At 42.8% G+C, this 16,391-nt stretch overlaps 1 protein-coding gene across 1 annotated transcript in view; it reads right to left on the reverse strand.

Moving 5' to 3' along the window:
* The window catches only part of LOC126035320 (uncharacterized), a 245,625-nt gene extending 237,564 nt beyond the window's left edge, over positions 1-8,061 (reverse strand). The window contains exon 1 of the mRNA XM_049793822.1: positions 7,755-8,061. The gene's annotated coding sequence lies outside the window, so the exon portion shown is untranslated. The remainder of the gene's footprint in view (positions 1-7,754) is intronic.
* Between the last annotated feature and the right edge of the window lie 8,330 nt (positions 8,062-16,391).

Genomic DNA, 16,391 nt, shown 5'->3' on the forward strand with positions numbered 1-16,391 from the left:
AATCATCAACTTTCCAATAATTCTTTAGCGTATGTAAATGTCCCTTTATGCAGGTGCAGTGAAGTCTCTGGTGGTCTTCAGAAGCCCTCTGGTGGTCTTCCATAGTCTTCCTCACTTTGTCCGATAGTTGACCTCTCTTATGTGATTCTGCACAGTACGATTTTCGCCATCATGTATTAGATTACATAAAAATACATTCTATGTTAATTCTTGAATTTAATGTTTCTAATGATTGGCCCTTCAGTCACACCACCTTATCAATATTCTTATACTAAAACAATCATTGGTTAATCTTACTTAATTCCACTAACTGGAATCTTGATCAAAGTGGGGTTTCTAAGCAACAGAACTAAGGTCCATTAACGATCTCCCTTAATTTCTTAAAACAAAACACTACAGACTAACAAATCTGTCAAAGTTTCTATGGTTAACTAATTTTAGACAATACTTTTTTTTTTTATGATTGTATACAACACATCTTGTATGTTCCTGAGTTTCTATGACTACATTGCGAGCTTCAAACCCCTATGTTCTACGATCTTTACCTTTTGATCAAACCCAGCTTATAAAATTTTAACTTTTATCAAAATATTTGTAACAAAAAGTCTTCCCAGTAAAAATTCTTGACACCTACTCTCTCCTTACTTTTGTCCCATCCCTGTTTTAAATTAGTTCTTCCAGAAGAGACCAGGGAAAACATGACTGTAAAGATGCAGATGTAAAAGTGAAAGATAACATGCCGCTATGTTTTTTTAACAAATCGGTTATTAGGAGTGACTTGGAAACTGGAGGCTATGTGAAATTCATGTGTGCAAAGAAAATGTGTGGCAGATGCCTCAATGTCATGGCATGGCTATTTGCACATCACTTATTTTGGTGCTGGAAAGTGCACATATATAACTGTGATGTGGCATGAATTGCTCCATAAAGCAAATTTAACTTGAAAACTTGAAGTCATCTTGAAAGACTTGGCTCATGGTTAACAGCTCAAAAAACCCAGCTGATCAATACTGTGAAACAAATACTTAAGAAGGTGTGGTGGTGCAGCCCCCTGGGGCCACTCTGAGATCTCAGGATAATCTATGCATGCTTTGGGAAAAACCTCCCATTGTGCTGTTATCTCGGTTGCAAGTGCAGAGACTTATGGGTGCTAGGCACCCCCTGGCCACACCTGGGCCAACTGCTGCCTGAATTGTATATCAGAATGACTCAGCACAAATTGTGGCCAGAATGTAAAATAATGACCAAAGCAAATAATCTCTGAGACCCTATAAATAACGACACAAGGTGAGACCTTTTGAGCTCTCTGGGACTGCAGTGAGCTGTGTGACCCAGTATCTCCCTCTGAGCTGGGACACCTCTCGGTAGATTTTGCGAGGATCATCTGTTGACGATTTCACGAGGACTTAAAGGCCTGATTTCGGTTCACTGACCATCCGTTGATGAATGCCGGCACATAAAAGTGAGTAATTCATGAAACTCATGAAAGGGAAATTTTAATCATAGGTTAACCTCTGTGTGCATGTGTATAAAATTTGGTTCAGAACTGTTGTACCTGTGCATGTGCATTTGCAGTTTGGTTCGGAACTATTTGCCTGTCTGTGTATGGTTTGGTTTGGAACTATTTTGACTGTATGTGTGGTTCAGAACTGTTTGTCTGTGCGTGTGTGTGATTTGATTTAACCTCCATCTGTGTGTAACCCTGCTGTAAGTTTCGGGTGATCCTTGCCATTTTCGAATCTTTAACCAAGTCGCAAATTTGATTGTAACAAATTCCATCGAATCACTCTGTTAAACTGGCTGATGATTAAGTGCTGTTAAAATTATACAACCTTGTTACCGAAATCCGGAATAAAACTCTTTAACAGCAATGAGAAGTTATGAAGCAGGCACTCCTTTATTGCAGCGCTGGGCACATGGGGGATCGCTCCACGTAGTGTGTGCACCTGTCTGGTTTAATCATGCAGGTTAAATACACACCTGTTATACATATTAACTTAATTTCTGTAAAATGTTATACATAATCATTAACTTTCTGATAATTCATTAGCATATGTAAATGTCTCTTCACGCAGGCACAGTGAAGGTCTCTGGTGGTCTTCAGAAGCCCTCTGGTGGTCTTCCATAGTCTTCCTCACTTGTCTGCTTCTTGACCTCTCTTAGGTGATTCTGTGCAGTACGATTCTCACCATCATCTATATTAATTTACATAAAAATGCATACTATGTCTATTCTTAAATGTAACCTTTCTAATAATTGGTCCTTCAGTCACACCATCTTATTAATATTCTTATGTTAAAACAATCATTGGTTAATCTCACTTAACTCTACTGATTGGAATCCTCGATAATTAGATCGAGGTGGGAAGGGTAGGGGTGTTGCCGAAAACCTCGGAATAAAGAACTTATCAACACCAATTTAGTGCAGATAAGCAGACACTTCTTTATTAACGGCCGGGTGCGTGGGTGAGTCCTCTCAAAAGACCACGCACACCGAATACCAAAATCATACACCTTATATTGAACTTATTCATTCATATTCATTAGATTTCCGAGAAAGGTTATACATATCCATTAGATTTCTGGGAAGTCATTAGCATATGTTAATGTCCTTTACGCATGCGCATTGAAGGTCTCTGGTGGTCTTCTAGAGTCCTCTGGTGGTCTTTCATAGTCTTCCTCACCTTGTCCGATAGTTGACCTCTCAGGTGATTCTGCGCAGTACGACTTTCGCCATCATGTATTTGATTACATAAAATACATTCAATGTTAATTCTTAAATTTAACCTTTCTAATGATTGGCTCTCAGTCACACCACTTCATCAATATTCTTATGCTAAAACATTCATTGGTTGATTTTACTTAATTCCATTAACTGGAATCTTGACCAAAGTGGGGTTTCTAAGCAACAGAACTAAGGTCCATAACGATCTCTCTTAGTTTCTTAAGACAACACTGTAAAACTAACAAATCGGTCAAAGTTTCTATGGTTAACCAATTTTAGACAATACATATTCTTTTGTGATTGTATACAGCACATTTTGTATGTTCCTAAGTTTTTATATGTTCTTATTGCTTATTATCTAAATTCTAAATGTTCCTACTAAATGATTTTGGCCAATTCCTTCGGCCTTGGTACCGGGTTATACAGAGGGTTTCACAGCAGCTGTCGGTTGTTAATTAAATGTGCAAAATACAATAGAGGTACTTTTGCTAAACTGCTTCTTACCATTTTATATTCTTATTAAACATGAGCTATTCTACCTACTACCAAATCAATAATAAATCAAAGCTACTAACTAGTCAATAACAAATAACATAATCAATAACCAATCAGTAACAGGGGGTTTCCAAGCAGCAAACTGGTGTCCATAACAGTTTCCTTAGTTTCCTAAACCAAAACACTACAAATCAACAAATCTTTGTCAAAGTTTCTGTGATTAACTGATTTTGGACAATACTTGAATTCTTATGGTTACACATAGTACATTTTCTAAAGTTCCTAAGTTCCTATGACTACATTTCAAACTTAACACTCCCATACCTATGCTTCACAATTTTCTACGTCTTAATCAAACCAAACTCCTTTATGTGATTAAATTTTTATTTCTTTACCAGAATATTTGCAAACAACCTACTCTTGTGATCTATCTCAAAAATATTAATAAATCCTAAATTGCTGCTAAACCAAAGCCGTGTAACAAAATCTCATTCATGACAGACAGTTCAGTCAATTCTATATATTAATCTGATCTCTAGGCCTCCTGGGACATTTAAGGCAAGACAGGAGAGAACATTGTCAGACTGCCATGTGAAAAATATCTATATCTTCTCCCTACTGAGAGCCCTTGAATTACAATTATTGTTTTTTTCCCACTGAACACTGAATTTGGACTGTTTTGGGTTCTATTTATGATGTCAGATATAGAAAATTCTTTTTTAAATTAAGTTAATAATTTTCAAATTCAAACAATTTTAATAATACCTAGAGAAGTAACCAAGATCATTCTGACCCTTTCTGTTCTTCCTGATTGATGATACGTCCCTCTTGGCAGGATGTGCTGGGTTCAGCTGGGATAGAGTTAATTTTTACAGGAACCTGGGAGGTGTGGGGGGGGGCATAGCCGGGATAGCTGACCTGAACTAGCCAAGGAGCTATTCCATACCATGTGCCATCATGCTCAGTATATAAATGGGGAGCGGGCCGGGGGGGTGCTTTCTCGGCTTTTGGTGGGGGAAGTGGCGGAGCGTCGGGTTCCGGGTGGTGAGCAGTTGCACTGTGCATGACTCGCTTTGTATACTCTTTCATTAGTACAGTTATTGTTTTTGTAACTTTTTTTGTGTTTGTCCCAGTAAACTGCCTTTATCTCAACCCTCGAGGTTCTGTGTTTTTTGGGTTTTTTTCTCTCCTCCGATTGTCCTCCCTATCCCACCGGAGGGGGACGGGAGGAGTGAGCGAGCGGCTGCGTGGTCCTTTGTTACCGGCTGGGCTGGAACCACGACAATCATTTCCATACGTCGGGCACCTTCTATCGGATTTTATTGGTAATTACACCCAATCCATGGGGAAGTTAGGGAGGAGATACTTCCCCCTGTCCGTTCCCCTCCCTTCTCTCCTTCCAGCTAATTACAACAGCTTTTGAGAATTTTTAATATCCTGGGGATGCGCAAGCTACTGTGCTGTTAGTACTATGCCTCCTGACTATGTTTCAGGTCTTGTTTAGGGCTACAAAAAGGTTCTTTAAGAGGACCACCCAGAGATCTGCCCCAAAGCTGGATATTCATGGGTGGCATGGCATGTGGGAGGATATGAGCAGGTATCTAGAGAACTTCTCACCTCCAGTGGCTTGGAAGTTCACTCCCAAACAACTACAGAACCCTCATGAAGTGGTAGAATATTTGAAAGGAAAATGCTGTGGCTATTCCAAAGACGTACAACTAGCTGCACTATGCTGGGCCCTGGCCAGTGTCTACCAAACACTGCTTGATATTAGGCAGCACCCTCAGGGGGAAAAGAGGCAAAATATGGAAAATAGGGCAACAGGCACCATGGCTACCCCTACCCCGGCAATAGGCAGCGTGGCTACCCCAACCCCGGTGACAGGTACTACAGCTAAACCAGAGAACCAACCTGTGCCAGTATCAGTCGCCCCTGTACAGAAAAAGAAACACACAAAGAAATCAGTTCGCTTAGTGAGAGATGAAGATGAACCAGGGTCATCGTGGGAACAGGAGGAAGAGACAGAACCTGAAATAATTACCCGATCTCTATCCCTGAGTGACTTGCATGACATGCGAAAAGATTTTAGCTGCCACCCAGGTGAGCACATTGTTACCTGGCTGCTCCGATGCTGGGATAATGGGGACAGTAGTTTGGAATTAGAGGGTAAGGAAGCCAAGCAGTTGGGATGTCTGTCTAGGGAAGGGGGCATCGACAAGGCGATTGGGAGAAAAACACAAGTCCTCAGCCTCTGGAGGCGACTTCTGTCAGGTGTGAAAGAAAGATACCCCTTCAGGGATGAAGTTACATGTCACCAAGGCAAGTGGACCACCATGGAGAGAGGCATCCAGTACCTGAGGGAATTAGCTGTGCTGGAGGTGACTTCTAAGGATCCAGAAAATGTGCAGTCACCCACAGATCCAGATGAAGTCCAATGCACACAACCCATGTGGCGGAAGTTTCTACGAAGTGCACCACCAAGCTATGCCAACTCATTGACAGTAATGTCCTGGAAAGAAGGCTATGGACAAACGGTGGATGAATTGGCTGTCCAACTCTGGCAATACGAAGGAAGTCTCTCTTCCTCCCTACGGGCCTTTGTCTCGGCTGTAGAGGAATTGTCCTGAGAGTTCCAGCAATTCAAAGTGGATATGTCCTCCTCCCCACCTGTACAGGCCCGCATCGCAGTTATTGGGAGTAAACGTTCCTCTGCCCAAGAGAGAGGAGAGAGAAAGTACACTCGACGGGCTAACCTGTGGTTTTACCTGCGTGACCATGGAGAGGACATGAGGAAGTGGGATGGAGAACCTACCTCAGTCCTGGAAGCATGGGTACAGGAGTTGCGAGAAAAAGCAATCAGAAAAGAGAATTCTTCTTGGAAAACTGCTGCTCCAGTTTCCCCTGAGCAGTGCCCCAGACGCAGTAGATGGGCTGATCTCATTTCTGATCCCCTTGAAGGGACTTCTGATTCATGTGTGCAGAAAGTGAGTAACGGATATTCTAACCAGGATTAGAGGGGCCCTGCCTCCAGCCAGGTGGAGGAGAGGGACAACCGAGTCTACTGGACAGTGTGGATTCGATGGCCTGGCACATCAGACCCACAGGAATATAAGGCTCTAGTAGACACTGGTGCACAATGCACCCTAATGCCATCAAGTTCTAAAGGGGCAGAACCCATCTGTATGTCTGGTGTGACAGGGGGATCCCAAGAGCTAACCGTATTGGAAGCTGAAATTAGTCTAACCGGGAATGAGTGGCAGAAACACCCCATTGCGACTGGCCCAGAGGCCCCATGTGTTGGGAATTGGCTTAATGAGAAAGGACATGGGTCTATGGAAAGGTTGTGCGAGCAGAGTGGTGTGTGAAGGAATGTTAGCGTGGGCAGCAAGACTAGGCCTCGGCCAAAACTGCTGGTCTTGCTGATATCAGGAGAAAGATAAGGACACTGTGACCTTGGCAGAGTTTCATAGACAACTTTGAGAAACTTCCCATGAGAAAATTGCGGAACAACCATAGCTGCAAACCACAAGTGGGTGTGTTTTAGTAATGAATAAACATTAGCAATGTACCAATCATATTAGGACTAGTAGGCATAATTATCGTAAGCTGTATAAATATGAGCTATCCATGCAAATAAAGTTGAATCACTTCTATCACTCATATTGAGTCGACTTATGTGCATTCCTCCGCCGCTCACAAATGGTGCCCGTACAGGGACCGAAAAACGGGGAATAGGAGCAGCGGACACTGAGAAGCACCGGTAGCAGTGACCGGGGGACAAAAGATTAACCGAACGCTGATCGTCTTGGTTGGTGTGTTAACTCTCGTGCCTGGACCATCCAAAAGGGGTTCGCCATCAGTGACGGCTACTGGAAAAGGCTGCAAAGACTTTTTATTCAAGGTGCCTTATAAAGGAGCATCGAGAAGCCAGCCGGCAATGGATCAAGAGGTAGCCCTAAAATTATTACAGCGCTTTTTAGAAAAGTGGGGGGTAAATTGCATTAAGCAAGTTTTGGGATTTAAAGCGGCTTCTACAATGGAGCAAGGACAGAAACCTTTTATTGAGTGTGGGTACAGCTTTTGAGCTTAGTACCTGGGAAGCTATCGGAACCTCCCTATGGGATGAAATTAGTGACGGGTCTAAAGAAGTTAAAGGTCTTGCAACTCTATGGAAATTGATTAAGACAACTCTGCAAGAAATGAAAGCAGATCATAAAGCATCTGCGTCTGCTTTTGCTGTTCTCTCTCTCCAACCGCAAGCGAAAGGGAAAAGCGGGTAGAAAAACATAATGCAGCAAGAGAGACTTTTTGGAGCTTGTCCGCCTACTCCTGTGCCCTTGACTTCTGCTCCACTCCTGTGTCCTTGACTTCTGCTCCACTCCCTGGGACTGCTGATATTAATCAGCCATCTGACAGTTCCCAAGCCTCCCTAACCGTACGATTAAAGGAAACCCTACAGAATCAGGGAGTGAGTAAAAATCCGCCTACGAGAAAACAGCCCCCAGATACCACCGTTCAACATGAACAAATTATACCTAGCATATACCCTGATTCAAATAATGCAAACAAGGACTTGGCTACTCTAATAATAGAACAAAAAGAGACAATGTTAGAATTGTTAAAGGAAATGCGGAAAAGAGACGGGGGTAAGTGTAGGCAACCGTTGACGAAAAAATCATATGAAAAAACAGCAAATGCGATTGTAGAAAGTATGGACTCTTTTGCCAAAGTAGTGGGTAAGGTGGAAGAGAAATCCCCCAAGGATAAAATGCAGGAATTGATTGACTTGTGTGTACAAAAAGGGGAAATAACGCCCAAAGAGGGAGAAAGATTTAAACGGAGACCTACAGTGGATTCGACCTTGTTGTGGTATTACAAATACAGACTTACAGCCGCTGCTGGATTTATTGCAGGGCAGCGATAGCTTAACTTCTACAAGACAACTAAGTGCACCGGGACGACAAGCCTTGACAGCAATTGGACAAAAAATCACATCATCCATGTCTGGCAGATACGTTCCTGATTTACCCATAAATTTGAAACCTTATGCTGAGATTGATATGGAACACACTGACTGTAGTAAGCAGCATGACAGTGACACCAGTTATTGATCCACATCGGTTAATGCCGTGGGACAGTAAGAATGTTTGGGTGTCACTAGCTAAAGCTATTAATCAAACCTCTTTTTGTGTGTCATTGGCATTACCTGAACAGTCTGTTATTCTTATGTATTTTATTAGGTATAATGTTGTTTTTACTGTGTTTAATTAATTGTGTTCACAGATCTTTGCAAAGGGCAATACAGCAGGTGTTAAAATTTTACAAAATAGAGCAGCTCTTGATTTTCTGTTGTTGGCACAAGAACACGGGTGTGAAGATGTTGATGGGATGTGTTGCTTTAATTTAAGTGATCATTCTCAAACTATATACAAACAAATAGATTGGCTGAAGAAACATACGCAAAAGATCCAACAAGAAACTAGTTGGTTTGATGGGGTGTTACAGTCAATATTTGGCGGGATAACACCATGGCTAATGTCATTGATTAAGGAAGCCTTACGATGCTTAGGTATGTTGATATTGGTCTGTGTAATAGTCAGGATTGTGTATGGGTACATGATGAGAGGATTCTCAAAGGTGACCAACCAAGCTCTACTCACACAAAAAGAAAAAGGGGGAATTGTTGGGAATTGGCTTGATGAGAAAGGACATGGGTCTATAAAAAGGTTGTGCGAGCAGAGTGGTGTGTGAAGGAATGTTAGCATGGGCAGCAAGACTAGGCCTCGGCCAAAACTGCTGGTCTTGCTGATATCAGGAGAAAGATAAGGACACTGTGACCTTGGCAGAGTTTCATAGACAACTTTGAGAAACTTCCCATGAGAAAATTGCGGAACATCCATAGCTGCAAACCACAAGTGGGTGTGTTTTATTAATGAATAATCATTAGCAATGTACCAATCATAATAGGACTAGTAGGCATAACTATCGTAAGTTGTATAAATATGAGCTATGCGTGCAAATAAAGTTGAATCACTTCTATCACTCATATTGAGTCGACTTATGTGCATTCCTCCGCCGCTCGCACCCATGCATCCTTGGTATAGATTATCTCAGTAGGGGGTATTTCAAGGACCCAAAAGGGTACTGTTGGGCCTTTGGTATAGCTGCCTTGGAGATGGAGGAGATTGAACAGCTGTCAACCCTGCCTGGTCTCTCTCAAGACCCTTCGGTTGTGGGGTTGCTGAAGGTTGAAGAATAACAGGTGCCAATTGCTACCACGACGGTGCACTGGCGGCAAGGTCGCACCAACCGAGACTCCCTGATCCCCATCCATAAGCTGATTTGCCAGTTGGAGAGCCAAGAAGTGATCAGCACAACTCACTGACGCTTTAATAGTGCCATATGGCCCGTGCGGAAATCTAATGGGGAATGGAGACTAACAGTAGATTATCGTGGGCTGAATGAAGTCACGCCACCGCTGAGCGCTGCTGTGCCAGATATGTTAGAGCTTCAATATGAACTGGAATCAAAGGCAGCTAAGTGGTATGCCACAATTGACATTGCTGATGCATTTTTCTCCATTCCTTTAGCAACAGAGTGCAGGAATCAGTTTGCTTTCACTTGGAGGGGCGTCCAGTACACCTGGAATCGACTGCCCCAGGGGTGGAAACACAGCTCCACCATTTGCCATGGACTGATCCAGGCTGCACTGGAAAAAGGTGAAGCTGCAGAGTACCTGCAATACATTGATGACATCATCGTATGGGGCAACACAGCAGAAGAAGTCTTTGAGAAAGGGAAGAAAATAATCCAAATCCTTTTGAAGGCTGGTTTTGCCATAAAAGAAAGTAAGGTCAAGGGACCTGCACAGGGAGTAAAATGGCAAGATGGGCGTCGTCAGATCCCTGCTGACGTGATCAACAAAATAACAGCTATGTCCTCACCGACTAATAAAAAGTAAACACAGGCTTTCGTAGGTGTTGTGGGCTTTTGGAGAATACATATTCCAAATTACAGTCAAATTGTAAGTCCTCTCTACCAAGTTACTCGGAAGAAGAACGATTTTAAATGGGGGCCTGAGCAACAACAAGCCCTTGAACAAATTAAGCGGGATATTGTTCATGCAGTACCCCTTGGACCAGTCCGGGCAGGACAAGATGTTAAAAATGTGCTCTACACTGCAGCTGGGGTGAATGGCCCTACCTGGAGCCTCTGGCAGAAAGCACCTGGGGAGACCCGAGTCCAACCCCTGGGGTTTTGGAGTTGGGGATACACAGGATCCGAGGCTCGCTATACTCCAACTGAAAAAGAGATATTGGCAGCATATGAAGGAGTTTGAGCTGCCTCAGAAGTGGTTGGTACTGAGACACAGCTCTTCTTAGCACCCCGACTGCCAGTGCCGGGCTGGATGTTCAAAGGGAAAGTCTCCTCTACACATCATGCAACTGATGCCACGTGGAGTAAGTGGATCGCAATGATCATACAACGGGCTCACATAGGAAACCCTAGTCACCCAGGAATTGTGGAAGTGATCACGGACTGGCCAGAAGGCAAATATTTTGGAATGTCGCCAGAGGAGGAGGTGACACGGGGTGAAGAGGCCCCACTGTATAATAAACTGCCAGAAAATGAGAGGCAATATGCCCTGTTCACTGATGGGTCCTGTTGCATTGTGGGAATGATTTGGAGGTGGAAGAATGCTGTATGGAGTCCTACACGACTAGTCGCAGAAACTGCTGAAGGAGAAGGTGAATCAAGTCAGGTTGCAGAGGTGAAAGCCATCCAGCTAGCGTTAGACATTGCTGAAAGGGAGAAATGGCCTGTGCTCTATCTCTATACTGACTCATGGATGGTGGCAAATGCCCTGTGGGGGTGGCTAAAGCAATGGAATCAGAGCAACTGGTAGCGCAGAGGTAAACCCATTTGGGCTGCTGCACTGTGGCAAGATATCGCTGTTCGGATAGAGAAGCTAGTGGTAAAAGTACGTCACGTAGATGCTCATATACCCAAGAGTTAGGCCACTGAAGAACATCAAAACAACCAGCAGGCAGATCAGGCCGCCAAGATTGAAGTGTCTCAGGTGGATCTGGACTGGCAACATAAGGGTGAGTGTTGGGAAGTGGCTTGCTGAAAAAGGACATGGGCCTGTGGAAAAGTTGTGCGAGCAGAGTTCTGTGTGAAAGAATGTCAGTTTGAGCAACAAGACTAGGCCTTGGCTGAAAATAGCTGGCTTTACTGATATTGGAAGAAAAACAACAGCTGGTCTCGCTGTTATCAGGAGAAAGACAGGGACGGTGTGACCTTGGCATAACTTCACAAGTAACTTTTGAAGAAGTTCTCATGAGAAAGTTACTGAACACGCGTAGCTGCCAACCACAAGTGGGTGTGTTTTAGTAATAAATAAACATTAGCAATGTACCAATCATATTAGGACTAGTAGGCATAATTATCGCAAACTGTATAAATATGAGCTATCCGTGCAAATAAAGTTGAATCACTTCTATCACTCATATTGGGTCGACTTATGTGCATTCCTCCGCTGCTTCAACAGGTGAGCTATTTATGGCTCAGTGGGCCCATGACACCTCAGGCCATCAGGCAAGAGATGCAACATATAGATGGGCTCAAGATCGAGTGGTGGACTTGATCATGGACACTATCGCACATTTTATCCATGAATGTGAAACATGTGCTGCAATTAAGCAAGCCAAGTGGCTAAAACCCCTGTGGTATGGAGGGCGATGGCTGAAATATAAACAGTGGGAGGCCTGGCAGATTGACTATATCACACTCCCACAAACTCGCCAAGGCAAGCACTATGTGCTTACAATGGTGGAAGCAACCACTGGATGGCTGGAAACATACCCTGTGTCCCATGCCACTGCCGAGAATACTATCCTGGGCCTTGAAAAGAAAATTTTATGACGACACGGCACCCCAGAAAGAATTGAGTCGGAGAACAGGACTCACTTCCGAAACAACCTCGTAGACACCTGGGCCAAAGAACATGGCATTGAGTGGGTGTATCACATCCCTTATCATGCACCGGCGTCCGGAAAAATCGAACGATACAATGGACTGCTGAAAACTACATTGAGAGCAATGGGGGGTGGAACTTTCAAACATTGGGATACACATTTAACAAAAGCCACCTGGTTAGTTAATACTAGAGGATCCGCCAATCAGGCTGGCCCCGCCCAACCAAGACTTCCACATACTGTAGAAGGGGATAAAGTCCCTGTAGTGCGCATGAGGAGTATGTTAGGGAAGATAGTCTGGGTTAGTCCTCCCTCAAGCAGAGGCAAACCCATTCAAGGGATTGTTTTTGCTCAAGCACCTGGGTACACCTGGTGGGTGATGCAGAAGGATGGGGAAGTTCGATGTGTACCTCAGGGAGATTTGGTTTTGGGAGAGAATAGCCAGTGAATTGGGCTGTATGATATTTAACTGCTAAATAACCTGCCAATGCATGTCATTGTATCTATAGTGTCTATATGCCATATCAAGGGTATTACTGTAAGAATTACCCAAATGACTGCAGGATGGACTTTGAATCCGAGCCAAGTGCAACAGTGATAGAACTTGAACTGGCGCCCAGCAATTTCCTCAAGATCAACATCTTCGACCTGCAGACAAAGGGCGTGGGTTGCACCAAATGTACCAGCCACAAGTTCCAGAGGCAGCATGCAACAACGTAACACCTCACACCATCTCTCTTATCCTGAAGGACTGTTACAACAGATGGAGCCCCAAAGTCATGGACTAAATAAAATTGATGAACACATTGGAGGGATAGCCCATCAAGTAAGGGAATACTATTTGTGTGTGTGTGTGGGTGTGGGGGTGTGTCCATATGCATATATATATATATAAGACAAGGAAAGTGGTAGTGGTTGATTAGAAAATGTAAGATCTGGGCATGATGTAGATGGTATAGAATAAGGGGTCGATAATGTCCTGGGTTCAGCTGGGATAGAGTTAATTTTTACAGGAACCTGGGAGGTGAGTGGGGCACAGCCAGGACAGCTGACCTGAACTAGCCAAGGAGCTATTCCATACCATGTGCCATCATGCTCAGTATATAAATGGGGAGCGGGCTGGGGGTGCTCTCTCGACTTTCGGTGGGGGAAGTGGTGGAGCGTCGGGTTCTGGGTGGTGAGCAGTTGCACTGTGCATCACTCTTTTTGTATACTCTTTCATTAGTATCATTGTTGTTGTTGTAACTTTTTTTGTGTTGTCCCAGTAAACTGCCTTTATCTCAACCCTCTAGGTTCCAGGTGTTTTTTTTTTCTTTTCTCTCCTCCGATTATCCTCCCTATCCCACCGGAGTGGGGCGGGAGGAGTGAGCGAATGGCTGCGTGGTCCTTTGTTACCAGCTGGACTGAAACCACGACACAGGAAAATGAAACATTGACCCAATACAGAGCGACTTAGCAGTCAAAGTGAGGGGGGATATCTGCCTGAACGACCACCGAAGACCCCCACACATGCGGAGAAGGCATTTGATGTGTCATGGTTATATAAACCTATGCATATGCATTAAATAGATTGAATATGTACTAGTTCGGAGTAGTTTAATGAATTATACGCAATTGTTACTGTATAAAAGAGACACACCTGATGAACCTAGTGTGTTTGATTTGTAGAAAGTCCACTGAGCACCTAGGCCTGAATAAAAAGCAATATCTCTCCTGAGTGTGTGAGATTGGTCTATTGCACAATGGTAACAAATCTGCTTTTAGGACATTTATGTCTCTCTGGGAAGTGATGGTCATTGCAGAACTCTAGTCTCCTTTTCCAAAATACTTCTGACTTACGTAAAAACATTTGTCCCATCAAGGATGACAGTGTTTTCCGACACTTTCCATGGTTTTCTGTCTTTTCTTACAAAAGCAGATTTTTTTTGCGTTCACTGAAGTGCATTCACTGGGTCGAGTGCATTACCATAAACCCATATCTTCAGCACTTACCTGATTGTTGCTTTTCTCATCAGCTCTATGAGAAAGGAAAAAAGCCCTACACTTTTTCTCTGTCTGGATGATATTATGAATAATTAAAAATGTCTACTTCATTTCTTATATAAGTCATATCAGATTCTAGGAGTGAAACTCCAGTTTCCTTTCCTTATCTTCTGGATTCAGTGCAAAATAAGGCAAATTAATTACCTTTCCAGAAGATATTTAGGATGTCCAAGAGATACTGAACTACTGTGCCTTGGCAGCTTCTTTCTGTTTGATAAATGTATAAATCCATAGTCTGCTGTGTAATTTAGAGTGCTCCCTTCCCATCCTGGCACAAGGTTAGTATTCCTTCTCTTCCTGCACTGAACTACCTTAGACACTTTTATGAATCATGTATCTTAACATTTAAAACAGGCTTTCAATTGATTGTGATTAAGAATCAGGTAATAATGTACAGGTTTTTCTAGGCAGTTTATCTGAACCTGTATGCATTTGAATAATGGGATTTTACTGGGAAACCCGTTTAAAGGTGTATGCAGAAAAATGTGTGGTAGAAATTCTTGAGTTCCTTTCCAAGCAGAGAACGGATTTAGGGAACAAGACTAACATGTGTTTTGAGTGGGTATGATCTGTGCTTTCAAGCACATCACATTCTTGGTCACTCATCCAACTGATCACAACTCAGTAGCATAGCTCAAATTTCAGATATGCAAAAACACTTGATGAACTAAGCAAGTATCTCAATTCAGTGAATATCAAGTAAGTTCAGTGAAAATGATCTATCCACAGATGTGTGATAAGTAGAGAAGGAGCTTAAAACTCATGCAATTACTTTTGTAGCAAATTAATCACTCAGTATGAGATGTGGTCCACTTCCAACCAGAAAGAGCACCGTCTTTGGTAAAGACAAGATACCGAAGTGCACATATTCCATTGTTACATCTATCTCCTGCTTTCTAAGGTATTTCCTGTAACATGCTGTAAAATTCTATAGCAAACCCCCACTCTGAAATGTATATTTCTCAAGTTTCTTTTCTCCTTTTATTTGTAAATATTTACAGAGAATTTCTAAATAAGTGTAAAGGGTAGAATGGAATTGATTCATTGATCATTCTGTTAGAACAAAATAAAATCCTCTCTGAACATATTAAAGCTTAGAAAAAGTCCCATATTTAATTTTTGGGAAACCCAGTGCCAATTTAGGGCCTCTTTCAAGGTGCACTGAAGTTAAATAGAAAGACAAAGTTTAAACCAGACCCACATTCCTTAAATGGCCCCTCTACCTTTATGGCAATCCTTAAGATTAATCATAATGGCTGTGTTTACATTGATGGGCTGGAGCAGCCCAAAGGTCAAACTGGAGAATAAATTTACTGCCTGTCATAATATTTGCCAGTAGGAGCAAGTCTAGGAAGTAGGATTCGTCTCTGAATGAATTCAAAAAGTCTATGGAAAAGTCTTATCAGGTGAAAGAGAAGGCCAAACCCCTTAAAAAATGTATACTATAGTTAGCACATACACAAAATCATGTGCAGGTATTCAGATGATCATTTCATGTCTGCTTCAGTCTCCATTGAAACTGCTTTTTTTCTGATTTCAGTATGCTTGGTAAGTCTACTGTTTTATCCAACTAGTATAGCTTCAAGTATGAAGCTGGGTTTCAAAGAAGCTAGCTGGTGTTTTCTACTTATTCAGCTTTAGCTGATGTTGATCATAGCATGTTCCCAGTACACAGGAGGACAATTTTCTCTGCAGCAGTGCAGTAGTGCACCTTTTGTGCATCAAAGAGATCCTCTTCAATGTGTACTGTTGAGGCTTTCCGGTTGTCTACATTTCCCTTGTGCACAATTTGGTTATTTTGAGTGGTGTCCTGGTTTCAGCTGGGATAGAGTTAACTGTCTTCCTAGTAGCTGGTACTGTGCTATGTTTTGAGTTCAGTATGCAAAGAATGTTGATAACACTGATGTTTTCAGTTGTTGCTCAGTATTGTTTAGACTATAGTCAAGGATTTTCCAACTTCTTGTGTCCTGGCTGGGCACAACTATATCCCAGCTGAAACCAGGACAGTGGTAAATGCTATAAGCATGCAGCATAGATACCGCCTCTGACAGAAGTCCCCCTAAGCCTCCCCAGGGGTATGGGGGGGCATACCTTCCAGCTGTAGGCAGTGGGATTGTGCTGGCTCCTTAGTTGCTAAACCGCAAAACAAAA

The sequence above is a fragment of the Accipiter gentilis genome, chromosome W, assembly GCF_929443795.1.
Source record: "Accipiter gentilis chromosome W, bAccGen1.1, whole genome shotgun sequence".
NCBI lineage: Eukaryota > Metazoa > Chordata > Aves > Accipitriformes > Accipitridae > Astur > Astur gentilis.